General features: G+C 36.5%; 1 protein-coding gene across 2 annotated transcripts in view; it reads right to left on the bottom strand.

Moving 5' to 3' along the window:
- The window catches only part of TRPC4 (transient receptor potential cation channel subfamily C member 4), a 208,226-nt gene extending 192,394 nt beyond the window's left edge, over positions 1-15,832 (bottom strand). Inside the window, exon 1 of one of the 2 annotated variants that reach the window (XM_025462421.3) lies at positions 15,603-15,832. The gene's annotated coding sequence lies outside the window, so the exon portion shown is untranslated. The remainder of the gene's footprint in view (positions 1-15,602) is intronic. The other variant, XM_025462422.3, reaches the window with a different exon arrangement.
- Between the last annotated feature and the right edge of the window lie 223 nt (positions 15,833-16,055).

Below are 16,055 nucleotides of genomic sequence, written 5' to 3'. Positions count from 1 at the left end.
TGCAACTAACATGACTCAACAATTATACTCTGGGCATGCTTCCCAGATAAATGAAGACTTATGTTCATGCAAACATGTGTACACAAATGTTTATAGCAGCATTATTGGTAATGGCAAAAGCCTGGAAACCACCCAGTTGTCCTTCAGTGTGTGAATAACCATTCACAGTGTGCAGTCCATCCACATCTGGAATACTATCAACAAAAAGGAATGAACTATGGTTATACACAACAACTTATATGAACCTCAAGAGCATTATCTTCAATGAAAGAAGCCAATCTCAAAAAGTCAAATATTGTATGATTTCAATTGTATTACATCCTCAAATGACAAATCACAGTGATGGAAAACAAATGAATGGTTTCTGGGGGTTACAGATGGTATCCGTAAAAAAATAAAAATATAAATCAAGAGGCAGACCTTGTAACAATCATATTTAAAGTATGCTTAAAAGGGGGAAGAAAGATAAAAATTTGATTTTTTCCCCTGAAATTGACATTGATAAATGAAGAGACACAAAAAGGAATGAATAAAGACACTTTGTTTCTTTAGGCATTGTACAATTGGATTTAAAACCAGTCCTTAAAAAGTTAGTACCTTAACAAGTGCTATAGCAAGTATTATAAAATCTCAAAAGTCTTAGAAACATTGTGTTATATGTGCTAAGACCAGTAAACAACGAAAGGCTTGTAGAGGCTGCTTACAAGGGTACAGTGACAGAATGCCTCAGATTTCAAACTATAGTATAATACTTGAAACTTGGTTTGAGAATGTGTAGGATTTGGGTTAAATTCAGGGCTATACCACATACTAATTATGTGACTTGTAAAAGCTCTCTTAACTGTCCTAAGTTAAGCCTTTAACTTCCTGATCTGCAAAATGAAGATGAGGACAGTTGTCACGAGGCTAATAAAATAAGACAATACAAGTAAACCAATCAGGGCAGCCCCGGTGGCGCAGTGGTTTAGCGCCGCCTGTAGCCCAGAGCGTGATCCTGGAGACCCGGGATCGAGTCCCTCGTCAGGCTCTCTGTATGGTGCCTGCTTCTCCCTCTGCCTGTGTCTCTGCCTCTGTGTGTGTGTGTGTGTGTGTGTCTATGAATAAATAAATAAATAAATAAATAAAATCTCTTAAAAAAAAAAAAAAAAGTAAACCAATCAGCCCAGGGCCTGCCATAGACCAATAAGCTATTAAATGTTAACCCATGCTACTTTGCTACTATTTTCAGAATAAAGTTGGAAAACTCCATTCTAGCCACTAGGAGAGCACTTTAAACTTCCCATGTTCTTAGCTGGTTGAAATCTCAGAATCATTAAAAGCCAGCTAGCAACTCAGCATGCTTAACTGTGTACTGGAGGGATTGCATTGTGATGTTAAGTGCAAACACATTATCACAAAACAAGAGATGGGAAAAAGATGTGAAGAAAAATTATATTAGGCGTGTCATTCTTTAGGAAACACTCAAGAAAATTGAGCTCAGTAGGGTTGAGAATTTCAGTCTGGAGGGCTTGACATTATGTAGTAGTTATGCCTTGAAATTGATGTTTGTAAAGAAAAATATGTACAGTATAAATTTGAGGGGCCCTCAAAAAACTTAAATGGAAAAATCTTTAATAGATGAACTGCAAATCTTTAATACACACAGCAGCATCTCTGGACCATTATGGTACATAAAAATAGCAGACAGGAAAGGTAGAGGGGCAAGGTGAAATACATGAAGGAGGTATTCAGGTTCCTGTCCACATCATTCTTGTTGCCTGTAGAGCACCTGGTCTTCACAGAGGGCACATCAAGAGGCTTTGAGAGCACCCTAAAAAGATAAGAAGTAAAACACAGCAGGCCTCTCCAGTATCACACTTCAATCCCTATCCTATTATCCTGGGGAAAAATAGATCCAGTTAGGAGATGACTAAAAGGTTACTGAAGTAATTTTCCAAGAAAGCCTTCAAGCAAATCAGGGAAGTCTGTGAGGTTTTCTTGGTCATTAGTAAAAACAAGAGAAAAGTGGCATGATGATTTTCTGGCAAATCTACACAATGTGTGGAGATAAAAGAAAGTACTCAGGCCAAGAAGAATTAAGAACTATACGTCTGTGACATAGAAATGAGATGATACTCTGAGTCAGGTTTGAGAGACCTCCAACATCTGCTCTTTCCTTAAGGCCAGTCTTGGGTTATAGCCCCAAAGTCCTCCAGATGGCACCCTACAACTTTTGGAGAAGCTTGGTTACCTCCCTCCAGATGTATCAGGATATTGTCTTAAGTCCCATTACAAAGACCTCAATTCCCAGTTACATGAAATCTATGGGCTTCTTGGGTAGGAGCTTGGTGTGCAGTTGCAGACGCTCAGGTCCTTGATAGGAAGGTAGCTCAGGGGAAAGTAAATTCCTAGATCATTATGCCTTCCAGCTTGTCCATGTTGTCATCCCAATGATATGAAGATTTTGTTTCATTCACACCATGGAATATTAAGGAACTAAAAATAATAAGCTATTGATACACACAACAACTTAGATGAATCTCAGGGTTGGTGACCAAGATCTTCCACTAGAAGGAAAGCCTGGCTTTAAGATGGGTTCTCCTGAAGTAGAATGGTGTACCTGCTGTTGGCCATGAGATGAACTCCTTTCCATCATAGGAGATGGTAGTGTTAAGGACCATGGTCACAGCTATGGCTTCAGATCTTGGGTTTAGGGACAGATTAGGAATGTCAGCCCAAACAAATTTGGATCTCCCTTCTGGGACACAACTGACCAGTACTGGGTCTAGAATTAAATTTAACTCCTCACAATCTTCTGAGTAAACCTTTACTCAGGCCATCCACTGGGGCCTCATTATACTTAAAGCCAATATTAAAGCAGAAGACACTATGAAAAAAACTCAATTCTCTAGCCCAAAAGATTCAGCATTGACAACTTTTCTCAGAACAGAGCTGACCCCGTATCATTTTGGGATCCAACCATGGTCAAGTCTATAATGGGAATTCAGCATTACCCTCATGCCCTCCTACATCCCTTGAGCAAAGATTAAAATAGACAAATGCATATCTCAGGGTAAACAAGGCCTGATTTGGATCAAATGAAAACAATGAGCAGATATATTAATAATATGCTGCAATGATATTGATGATAAAACCAGAAATACTGTTTCATAAGCAAGTTTGAATGATGTCAACTTACATTATCTGGTGTGATACAATAATGTAGTATATCTGAAGAATATCTTTAAGGAAATATATCAGGTAATTTTAACAGTAGCAGTTATAGCTATAACACAAACACCAGTGAGCAATAAATAGGATTTTTATAATGGACTTCAAGTGAGAGAAATGAAGATTACTTAGAAAACCACAGGCCTGAAAAATATCTAACCTCAGTGATGAAGAGGTCAAATTGCTACTGCATTATATTGCCTTTACTTTTTGTTCTGTTAATAGTGTGTTTGCTATTCAGTAAGAAAGAGCTATTAATTGGAACTTAATTATAATTGATTTGTGCCAGATTAATTTGATTTTGTTATGAATTATTTTATACAAAATACTTTAAAATGGTTTAGTTTCTAGTGTCAAAGACTTACTAATCATTCAAGAATAATGTTGATACTTCCACACAAATAAATAAGTAAGGTTAAAAATTCTAGAACTCTTTTGCCATAGTCATCTCTCTATGGGTATAATTACATATCTATACTATTCTATATGAGTACAGTTGCTTTCTTTTAAACATTTTCACAAAATTTTTCAGCATTGAAGTCCAAGTATAAAAGATGACTTCCATCTCTAACTATGACAGAATGACATATAGTGGATTAACATTCTTTCTGATAACATTTAGAAAAGCTGGAAAATGTAAACAAAGAAAGAACCCTCTATCTAAAGAACTGCTGCAGACCTAACTAACTTGGGGAGCCAAGATCTCAGATGGAGAGGAGCCATAGAGAAGTGAACTGACCGTCTATAAATCATGTTTCCCCTCAAGGCATTCGCCAAGGCAACAAGAATGTAAGGTTCCTATAGCCTAGAAAAAAGGGAGATTGATAAAAGTGTCACACTCAAGAACTCTTCTCAAAGCATTTGTTAAAATCTTAAGCTTTGCAAGAAAATAAGACATTATCAGAAAGCTGCTGAAAATTAGAGCGAAGTATTCATCAATCTCACAAAAATTCAAAGACAAAACTCATTATTATGGAAGCTGCAATGAGAAGTAGTCTTATTAAATATCCAAGATTCTTAGACCCTGAGACCCTATCATGTATTACTGGGGTCAACCAGGGATTCAGAGACTTGCAAAGTCTGAAAATTAGCCTCTGATCAGCTCAGCTTATGATTGGATTAAGATGTCTATTTCCATTCTAGCTGCCTGTTGGAGAATAGGGCATAACCTCTTTGGGAGAGGATGGCAAAGCTATAATTTTTTCTATAATTTTTAAAAATTTTTTATTAATTTATTCATGAGAGACAGAAAGAGATAGAGGCAGAGACACATGCAGAGGGAGAAGCAGGCTCCATGCAGAGAGCTTGACATAGGACTCAATCCCAGGTCTCAAGATCAGGCCCTGGGCTGAAGGCAGCGCTAAACCGCTGAGCAACCCAGGCTGCCCTCTATAATTTTTGATATACATTATTTTTTTTAAGATTCTATTTATATTCATGAGAGATACAGAGAAAGAGGAAGAGACATAGGGCAGATTTTTAAGATTCTATTTATTTATTCATGAGAGATAGAGAGGCAGAGACATAGGGCAGAGGGAGGAACCTGATGCAGGACTCGATTCCAGGACCCCAGGATCACAACCTGAGCCAAAGGCAGACACTCAACTGCTGAGCCACCAAGCGGCCCCCATTTTCCACCTTTAAATAAAAAACTGTGAGGCATTCTAATAAAAAGTTAAGAGAAACATATCAACACATGGCCTTTGTTATTGTAGTTATTAGCCTCAGACTTTAAACTGAATGTGTTGTTCAAAAATACTCAGAAATAAGATGGCAAAATTGAAAATTTTATGAGGGATCTAAAATCTATTTTAAAAGAATCAAATTAAAATACTGAGAGTGAAAAATGTAATAATTGAAATTAATAACATTAAATTAGTTTAACAACAGATAGGACATAGTAAAAAAAAAAAAAAAGAAGATTCATGAAAGGAAAATAAGACTACAAAAATTAACCAGATTATAGCAGAGAGAGCAAAAATGGATGGAAAATGCATTATAAGAAGAATGAAAAGACCACTAGATATATGACAGAGTAAAAAGGCAAAAATGTATAATTGGAGTTCTTAAGGGAAAAGAAAGGAAAGTGCCCAACTATATCTGAAGAGGTGACCAAGAATTTTTCAAAACTGGTGAAATTTATGAATCCATTATAAAGAACCATTCCAAATGTCAAGCAGTAGAAATTCAAAGAGATCATGTAAGCACATTATTGGAAGACTACAGAGACAGAAGACTAAGAAAAAAACTTATAAAACCAATAAAAAATTAAGAACACACCTTTCTCAGAGGAACAACAGTCAGACCAATGGCTGACTTCTCAACAGAAATGATGGAAGTCGAAAGTCAATTGGGTGGTGTCTGTAAAGTATTGAAAGAAAATAATTCCCAATATAGAATACTCGAACAAATGAAAATAGCTTTAAAAGCAAGGTGAAAACCAAAACATTTTCAATCAAAGACCGAAAAAATTCATTGCTACCATACTGACACAAAACACGCTAGTAAGTCCTAGTGGTTCCCCACGGAGACATGGCGTCACGAAAAGGAAGCGAAGGCATCTGAAAGTAGCAGATGTTACATATGCAATTATAAAAATACACAAGAAAACTAAAAGAGAAAATAAAACATATTTATGATTGTTCTTGAAAAGAATAGAAAATTAAATTTATCCAGCTTATCCTGCCTAGCCCCCAAAAGCACATGCACATTTTATCTTTATTAAAGATAAATACGCTATCCCTCATATTTATTTCAACATACTCGTAAAGAAATAAAGACAACAACAGTTCATCAAAAGTCATAAATATTTTGTAGTGTTTGGTCTTACATTTATATTTCAAATAACTGGCAAACACTTTCAAAAGTACTGCTAAAAATTTTAAGTAAGTAAACTAAAAGTACTTGTTACCTGAATTAAAACTAAAATGTTAAATTCTTTTTAAAATAAATGACTATGATTTATAAATCAGCAACATATGTTAAGTATTTTGATGTTTCACATAAGTGTTTCACATTTGAAAATATTCATATAGTAACTACTGTTAGTATTTATCCTCATGATTATAGTGAGCATTCATTTTAGTGTAAATCAAAAAAAAAAAAAAAAAAAGGGGCTAAAAAACTCCCAGGACCAACTTTGTAACGATTTCATCCTCGTAACAGAGAATGCAATTACTCATTTTCCTTAAACACAATAGATTAAATTAATCTTGCCTTTCCCCAAATATCAAGGGAGGATGTGGCAATATGAAATCTCCTTCCTTAAAAGTTTTTGCTTAAATCCTTCCTGATATCAAATTTTCTTAAATACATTAGGAAGAAACTTCTATCTCTAACCTAAAGAAAAAGAAAAAAGAAACTATTAATGATATTTTATCATAAGTCATAATTCAACCTTGAGTAAGGATCTTACAACTTTGTAAATGTTCAGAAAAATAAATGTTCATCATCGTCACCATCTACATATGGAAGCACCCTGGTCCATTTGAGGCAGCAGGGAATGTGAATTTATATATGGCAACTCCTCTGTCATAAGCCTCCTCTCTATGAGGATGCAGCCTCAAACAAGAAGCCCATCTGTGGGGAGAGGACTGATGAAGTGCAAACAGTAAGTATGACTGAATGTTGCACTGGAAATGAACCAAAGGGTATATGAAACCCTCTGAGCAGTCACTGTCTTTGCTGTACTTGTACATCCATTTCGTTTTGATTAAAAACTCAAAATAAATCCTGGAAGGCTCTAAAACACTTCTAAAAGCTACTGAATGCCAATGCATTTTAGAAGTAGTTAGAGACTCTCTATAATTACATTAAATATTTGATACATAATCCTGGTATATTTTTATAGATGAGATTTTATTTTGAATCTTAAGACCAGGAGCCATTGTAAGAATGCCCAGCTTTCAAAGAACTTTCTTTAAATAAACTAAAATGAATCAAGATTATGTTTTTCAAATACACCTAGATTATTCAACAATGGATTATTTCAAATACTCCATTTTTTTACCTCTCAGATTAATCTCTGCTTCTATTTTTACTTCATAAATATCTGTCACAAAAAAATCAGAGGCTAAAATATTATAATATACAACAGATCTGCATTTTGTTGCCAAAAATGATTACAATGAACTATTAATCAAAATGAGGCAATTACTAATATTTAATTGTACTCAATATTTCAATTATAGCAGTGTAATAACTAGTAAGAAAGTGTTTAAGTATATTAGAAAGTTTGCTTTAAATTCTTTTAGTGGTTCACTGCTAAGTACAATAGAATAGAAACAAGCTTTTATTCTTCAAGTTAAAGTTGTTGATATTTTATATGTTGGAAAAATTTCTTTACTACAAGTACTATTATGATGAAATGTTTTTCATTATACCTTCTTTTATTCATGAAAGGGCAAAATCATTTGCTGGTTCACTTTGTTTCAAGAACGTGCTGGAATACTAAATGAAAAAAGTATGCCGTTCAGCTCTCTAAGTAGCTTGTACTTTACAAATCAAAATGTTAAGCTGTGAGGTTAAAATGAACTAGACAAGCAAATGAGTCTTTTCCCTTTGCCAAGATTTTCTTTTTATTCAACCAATACATAGGGATATGTCTTATTTTTTTTTAAGATGCAAAGCTATTTAATACCCTACAGAGCAATAATAATCCCAAAATTTGACTGTTCTTTAAAAATACTCTTTCTCTTAACTATAGAGGTTCTCAGAAGCTTAGATGTAGGAACTCTGATTATTTCACAAGCTGACTCTCAGAAAGCAAAATTTCGGCACAAAGTGGGTAGTCCTAGGAATGTAGGTCGCAAAAAAAGTTTTTTTTATAAAGGTTAATGTAGCTGTCCAGTCCCTTTCTTTGTTCCAAACATTTAAGACCATGAGAAAGATGGTCTGCTTCTAAGTCTTCAATACATTCTCATCTATAGACAGAGCAGCTGGCTAGGAAACACTAGCACTGGATACGAGAACTTCTAGATGATTCTAGAATGGAACCACCCTATATTTGTGTATATATATAATATATATGCATATAGGGGATCCCTGGGTGGCTCAGCGGTTTAGCGCCTGCCTTTGGCCCAGGGCGCGATCCTGGAGTCCCGGGATCGAGTCCCACGTCAGGCTCCCAGCATGGAGCCTGCTTCTCCCTCCTCCTGTGTCTCTGCCTCTCTCTCTTTGATAAATAAATAAGTAAATCTTTAAAATATATATATATATATGCATATAGTATATTAGCGAAAAATCATTTAGTAAGATTTGAAAGTTTTGCTTAGAAAAAGACTTTTGAATTAGATAACCTTCCAAGTCATTCATTACATATCTAACCATTCCATAGGGACACTGACATTGGCAAATAACTTCTCTTGTCTTTTATGGGCTACTCTACATTCTGCTAACTATTTGTATCTCACTATCTCTGATAATTACTCTGTGGTCATTATTTTAAGAGCTTACTACCCAGGGGCAGTCCCTCATTCTTTTTGTTACTTATATAATATGCACACACATGTGCACACACTCTCTCTATATATATATATATAAAAATATAAAATATAATATTATGTATGATACATGTTTATAAAGTATTTGTATTAATTTATTATACATAATATATTAATATTCTATCTAATCAAATTTATATTTTATAAGTTATATTTAATTAATTTAAATATAGGTTTTTAATGCTAGTATATGTTTAAGTGCAGCATTATGTATAACTCTAGATGAAATTAAACAAGACCCAATACCTGCACTTGTCACATTACAACTATCACTGAAGAGAATTCATTTAAATGTGATCTTCAGGATATGCAGCTTTATCTCACCTAGCATGAAGGGGATCTTTACATAAAATGATACCTGTGTTGTCACAAATAGCAGGGATGGCTATCTATAAACACAATGGATTCTCCATTCTTCACTAGTGTACACTATGCAACACGCCTGTCCTCTCATCCTTCCATTGTGGTTTTGGGAATTCATACTGCTGTGTGACCAGTTACTAGAAAGCACAGCAAGAGTTGAACATAGCAGCTGACAATAGACCAATCATCTATTCATTCATTTCATTTACTCCATTCATCTATTCAAAAAGCACACATTGAACCCTAATTGTACTAATACAGTGAAAATGAAAATTACAGTGCAATGTGCTATGAACTATATAATCCTGGTATGCACAGGATCTAGCTTCCACAGTTGTGTAGTTTCCCCACTATTATTTAGAGGTAAGACATAGGAAAGATGTAGCAGAGTATCTGAACACTTTTCATAAACCTTGGTTCTCAATGAAATAGAATGAAAAGACAAAAAAAAAAAAAAGCTCATGCCATGCACAGTTGGACATCATGTACTTGTCAAGTCTTTGACATGAATTCTCAACTTAATTTGTCAAATATAATCACTCCCAAGAAGTCTCTGGCTTTCTTTAATTCAGTAGATATTCCTAAGAAATATTGCTGTCTTCTTTCAACTTTGACCACACTTCCAGTGTCATGGGACACTCTCCCATAAGAACTGCGTCACAGCACCATGTAAACTAAAACACATTGATAATTAGCTATATATAAATCCAATGAGCATGATGGGAGTAACTAGTTGACTGCAAGCTATAGCCACTGAATAACTATGGGTTCATTACTTCTGCAACATAAGAAATAATATGGTATGCAATATATCACGCAAGTGCAATGTCATTATTATAACTGACTTCAGTCTATAAATAAATATGCTCAAAATTCAGCCAACTATGGTATTACAAAACTGAAATCAATTAGTTAGGGTCAATTACAAAAGCATAACACTTATTACAATCTAATTCAGTTAAAAACTCATAGATTTTTTTGAGCATCTTCCGGGTTTCTTAAAGGAGTTTACTGTCTAGCTCAGGAGACAGACCTGTACCCACCTGCAAATCAGAATATAACAAAGTTTTGCTGGTATTTATACTTGCAACACCTGGAGACAGGAAGGAAACTTTCAAAGGAGACAGTACTGGTGAACTAGACTTTAGTGCATGAAGAACATTTTGACAGGAGGAAATAAGGGGAAATTTATTATATACAGAGGGAACTTTGCCAGAAAATACAAAGATGAAGACCTTATTCTTCTGCCATTCATCTAATTATTCAATTATTCACTTACTAATATTCAATAAATATCTACTGAATGGGTAGCATTTCAGTGTTAATTTTTGCAATGGTATTACACATATTCAAGAAAACTATTCCTTTAACTTCAATGTCAATAAGCCTTTGGACATAATCACATCATTTTAACTGCAGATATACCTTTGAAAAAAAAAAGTGGCAAATTTCTTAAAATATGTTACCAGCTGACAGATGCCTTCTGGGATATATGAATGAGAGCTCCCCTGGTTAAATACCAAGGGACATTAAAAATAATTAGGCGATTAAATTTTTCAGATAAAATTAAGATAAAAACACTTGTCTAAAAGTTTTATATAGCATCAACAAGATGCGATAATATAAACCTAACATGCTTATTTAGCACGATTACATTTTCTATAAACAAACATATTTTATTAACAGCCTAGGGATGTTTTAAAGTTTTGAATGAGAATTTTTTATTTATAAATTGTAATTTAATGACTCAAAAAAAATTATAACCTCCAATTTTATCCATAAAAAGCTTTTTTTTTCTTTCCATACACATTACATTTATATTCAAGAAGAAGAAAAATAATTTTGAGAACAACCTGCTTGAGGTGAGTGGCTTAGCTCTTGCTCTGCTTCGAAACTTTTAGAACTTTAGTTAACAGAGTATTGTTTGATGATAACTCATAATGAGATTATACCCCAATGTTAAAATATCCGAAAAATTAAAGACATAAAAGTGGTAGGAATACCGTGAACTTATGAACCTTGTTAAGAGACACTAATTTTAGTTCAGAAGCCATAAAAATTAAGTAAAAAAAAAAAAAAAAAGTCAGTTTTAGAATCAAATAGACAAGGGCTCAAATCCAGACTTGCCACAAAGCAACTTTGTGGTATTTTAGAACTTTGGTCTTTTCAAAGTCTTCAAAGGGTGTTAATGATACTAGTTTTATGGTAGATGTGAAAATAAACATGAGAAAAAGTTGTCTTGTTTTTTTTTTAAGTTCTAGCATAGTATCTGGTACATACTAAGCACTCATAAGCTTTGGCTCCCATCTCTTTTTCCTCCTTTCATGAACATGAAATAGTTCATGTGTTCTGTCTTAAACAAGTTTTAACTTTAATGAAATTTGTTCAAGAAAATTACTTACGTTGACTTTTTCAATGTATTTTAAAAATATAATAGCAAACTATAAGCAGAATATAATGAATACATGTCTGATTGATTTCATTGCACTTGCTATTCCTCAAAAAGAAGGCAGTGTGCTAGATAAAGTGATTAAGGCATGTTTTTAAATTAATGTTTTAATTAACATTTTTAATTTTATGTATAAAACTGTGCCTATGTGTCATCTTTTGCTCCACGAGAAGCCATTACTCTGTAACACTGCTATATTTCAAAGGAAACATTTTTTAAAAGGAGACAAAACATACAATAATATTAATGGCATGTTATTTACTGATGAGTTACAGAAGCAGATCCAGTACTGAAACCTTTATCTCTTTTTTGCATACTATTTAAGCAAGACTGAACTTTCCAAAGGATCACTAAGACTTGTAAAAAATTTAAGTAGATCACTTCATTCACCGGATGCCTCAGAGAGAACAGCATAGTTTTAAATTGGTATATTTTCAAGGCATGTGTCTTTCATTTTCATTTTAGCGAATGAATGGCTACTTTTTCTAAATGTATTTTTTCATCATAGAGTGTTTCTGGCAGTACTTCTGTTTTCAGAGATCAGGTCTGTATTTGTACTGATTAAAAGATATAGCCATGATATTCTATCCTTGATCAAAATAGTCTCCCATCTCTTAAAATATTGAGATCTCATTGCATCTGGGAGGGTTAAAAGTAGAAAACATAAGGACAGGGATCCCTGGGTGGCACAGCAGTTTAGCGCCTGCCTTTGGCCCAGGGCGCGATCCTGGAGACCCGGGATCGAATCCCACGTCGGGCTCCCGGTGCATGGAGCCTGCTTCTCCCTCTGCCTGTGTCTCTGCCTCTCTTTCTCTCTCTCTCTCTCTCTGTGTGACTATCATAAATTTAAAAAAAAAAAAAGAAAAAAGAAAACATAAGGACAGAAAAGAGTTCTGAAGCAACTGTCCAAGGAAGTGGGGTTGAATTAATCGGTTTTAATATGTATTTGGGGTAGGGAGGTGATGGGCATAAATTTGGTGAAAAAAGACAAGATTTTTATTTTGAGCTGTCTCTTCAATCTCCTTTTCAATGACAACCAAAATGCTTATGGGAGGTTTTCCATAGATATTAAGAGGCTGAATAGTATATTTACCTGGCTTCAAGTTAGCCCAGACAAAACAACGTAGAAAGTAAAGACACACACTAGAATCTGATCTCATAAAGTGTTTGGCAATAATGATTTTGAAAAAGAAAGATTTAATCATTTATTATATTTCCTGCCACCTAGCTTGTTTTAAAAAAATAAAACAGGGCAGCCCCGGTGGCTCAGTGGCTTAGCGCCGCCTTCAGCCCAAGGCATGATCCTGGAGACCTGGGATTGAGTCCCACATCGGGCTCCCTGCATGGCCTGCTTCTCCCTCTGCCTGTGTCTCTGCCTCTCTCTCTCTCTCTCTCTCTCTCTGTCTCTAATAAACAAAAAATAAAATCTTAAAAAATAAAACAATCATCTTTTCATAAGAAAGGTCCACAGTTTTACTATACTAGCTATACTGTTGAGCAATTTTTGTATATCTGTATTTAAAAAATCTTTCATGCCTTTGAGCACTGATATTCACAATTTTAAGTATTGAACAAATATGTGTATATCTTTATGTTACAATATATGAAGTAATTAGAAAAGATAATTTCAGTTTTTAGTTGTTAAAGGTAATGTTGATAATCTTAATTGCCAGAAATTACCCTGGCAATCAAATGCACAATTTTAAAAGCATGCCAACATTCTCAACAATATATTTATAAAAATATTGTTTAATTCAGTGGGGTTAATCAGCACATCCTAAAGGCTATTATTATACTTCAATAGAAATTTATCATGCTCTAATAGGTTTAAGCTTAAAAGTTTAAAATGGGTTTGCTGAAGAAGATATATAAGATATTTGAGTTTCTCCTAAACAGAAAGAATAATAACAATGTTTTAGATATTTTACTTATGTAAAGTATGAGTTAATTAAGGTTATCTTATATGGAAAGTTATTTGGTCTATTTTAATTGTCAAAGTGGCCATAAAATTCATAGAGAACTTTAATTTTCTCATAGTTTTTAATGTGCATTTTAATCTTGACCTTCTGGGAATAAATGCAGCAGAAAAATAAAGAACACAAAAACGACAAAATTTTACAGCTTATAAATAATGGAAATCTATTTTACCTTTTATAAATCTTTGAGAACCATTAAACAAGTAAATGGAAACTTATTTTCCAAAGTCAGAGATTTTTAGAAATGTTGGCAATGTTTGAAAGATTTTTCTAAAGAGACATTTCTTCTATGTGTTGAGCTTAGATACTTTCTGCTTTGATGAATGCTCGTTTCTTTAAGTTAACAGGATGAAGAACTTTTCTAAATTTGCAATGACACATCTCACTATGCCTTATCTGAACTATTGATCTAACAATATATTCATTATATTTATTCACTGGAATATTAAGCACCTCTTGTATCAGTCTCATTAACCAGTTAGCATCTCTCCTTGAGGGCAACTTTCTTAGCGTAAATCTTTCAGCTCTTCACTCCATAACAGCAAGTTTGCAGAATAGCTGAGCTCTAATCGGAGCTCTATTGAAAGGCTCTCCAGCTCCCTGGTTTCTTATTCATAAGCAACGTAAGTGCTTGCTTGCTTGCTTGCTTGCTTTCTACCTGCGCTAACCTTTATTAATACAAGACATCTGCATAAAATACTTTGATAAGGCCCATTTGACTTCTGATGTGATTTGCCTTAACTGCATTAATTCATAAATACAATTTTTAAAGTGCTTCTTTACAACGTCTTACTTAAATTTTGATTCTAATATCTAAAGTACTAGTTATCCCTGTACCTTGATTCTTTGCCATAAATACTTAAGGAGAAATGTTTCCTCGTATGCCGTCCAGAATAAGAAGTATGTATTACAAATGTCAGTTTAAATAGCAAACCATAACATGGAAATGATGATTTCAATGTTTTAACATATCCACCCACTCTTTCTTACTCTTATTGTCTAATCCAGATTAAAAAAAAAAAAAAAACCTCTAGTTAACCATTTTTCTTAAAGCATTTGTGGTATGTCATTTTGTGATTACTACGATCGAAAAGCATGAAATTACATGAAACCTGAAAGATTTTTTTGGTTTGTTTTACAAGTCTGTTGTAAATTTATTTTTAATAAAAGAAGTAAGCCTTGCTTCTGCCTCCTCCCACTCCTTTGGCTTGGTGCTTACTCAGTAGGCAGTGAGAAACCCGCTGCATTTTATAGCTGTGTAATTTAACTGGGAAGGGTCTCCCTAAGAAACCATGTGAACAGGGATGCATCATAGTGGATGCAACACGGTGAATACAGACAAGATACCACCTCCCTTTTTTTCAGTCTCTCCCAAATCCTCCAACCCTTGCCAGGATTCGCTAGCTCTAGTCACAAAAGGCAGCTGAGTTCACAGCTGGAACAACAAGTTGTGCTGTGAATCTCCGTGATTTACCCAAGTAGCAAACAGGGTCATCGGCTTAGTTGGAATTTCAGTTGCCAAGCGAACTAGGAATCGCTTCGCGTTGGTCCAGCAACACCGATAAAAGTGTTTGTTTCTTGGTAGAGAATGAAAATGACGCAGAGCGTAACTGATCGACAGAGCATCGATCACTTTCCTCTCCCTTTCCCCCGGGTCGGTGCCAGAGAGTCTAGGGCTCACTTCTAGACGCCCAGGGGCCACCAGGATCTCCATTTTCCCCAAACGCACGAAAGGCTAAAAACAGCCTTCCTCCCCGGCACCGCGGCGTGGCCGCAGCCGCTTTGTTTACCATATAAGTCACCTCGGGGGTTCACTGCTCGCCTTCTCCCCCGTTTTCAAGCTGGGTGCCGCGAGAGGCTGAGGAGCATCCCCAAACTCCCGCGCGGCCCGGCTCAGCCGCAGGAAGCCGCACAACCGCGGTCTGGAGCCCTCAGGAGAAACCCTGCGGCCGGAGCCTTTGAACTCCTGACCCCCGGGGATGCCCGCCTCCCGGGAGGGAGCCGGCTTCCCGGGCACTGGAGAAACTTCACCGGGATCCCAGAGAGAAGCGACGTGCAGCCGCGGTCAAACGGGGCTCTGAGGCGGCGCGACACCCCCTTTACCTGCAAAGTTGGCAGGCTCCGGGCCGAGGCGAGGCCGGTCCCAGGACGCGTGGCGCGGGTGCTCCGCCGGGGACAGCACGCCCGGCCGATTGCAGCGGGGTTTCCTCCGTCGCCGCCGAGTTGTGGAGCATTCCAAGGAAAACGCCAGAGCTGGAGCCCACGCAGCTGGCACCGAACTGGGCGGAGGGAGGATGCTCCGAGCCGCGCCGGGGGCGGCGGGGGAGGGGCGGCGCGGCGGGGGCGGCGAGCTCCGGCCCCCTCCGCGATCCCTCGGGGTAAAGTCGGCGTTCCCACGGCTGCCGGCGGGAGCCCAGAGGAAGCCACCCCGCCCTTCGTCCCGGCCGGCCGCCTGCCTCCGGGTCCGCACGGACCCCGCTCGGGAGCGCCGGCCCGGGGGATGCGCGGCCCACGCACCGCTCTGCGCGCCCGGGGGGGCGGGGGGGGAGGGGAGGG

The sequence above is a fragment of the Canis lupus genome, chromosome 25, assembly GCF_003254725.2.
Source record: "Canis lupus dingo isolate Sandy chromosome 25, ASM325472v2, whole genome shotgun sequence".
Classification (NCBI taxonomy): Eukaryota; Metazoa; Chordata; class Mammalia; order Carnivora; family Canidae; genus Canis; species Canis lupus.
Note: the sequence above shows the minus strand (reverse complement) of the source record. Positions and strands in the feature narration are given on the sequence as shown.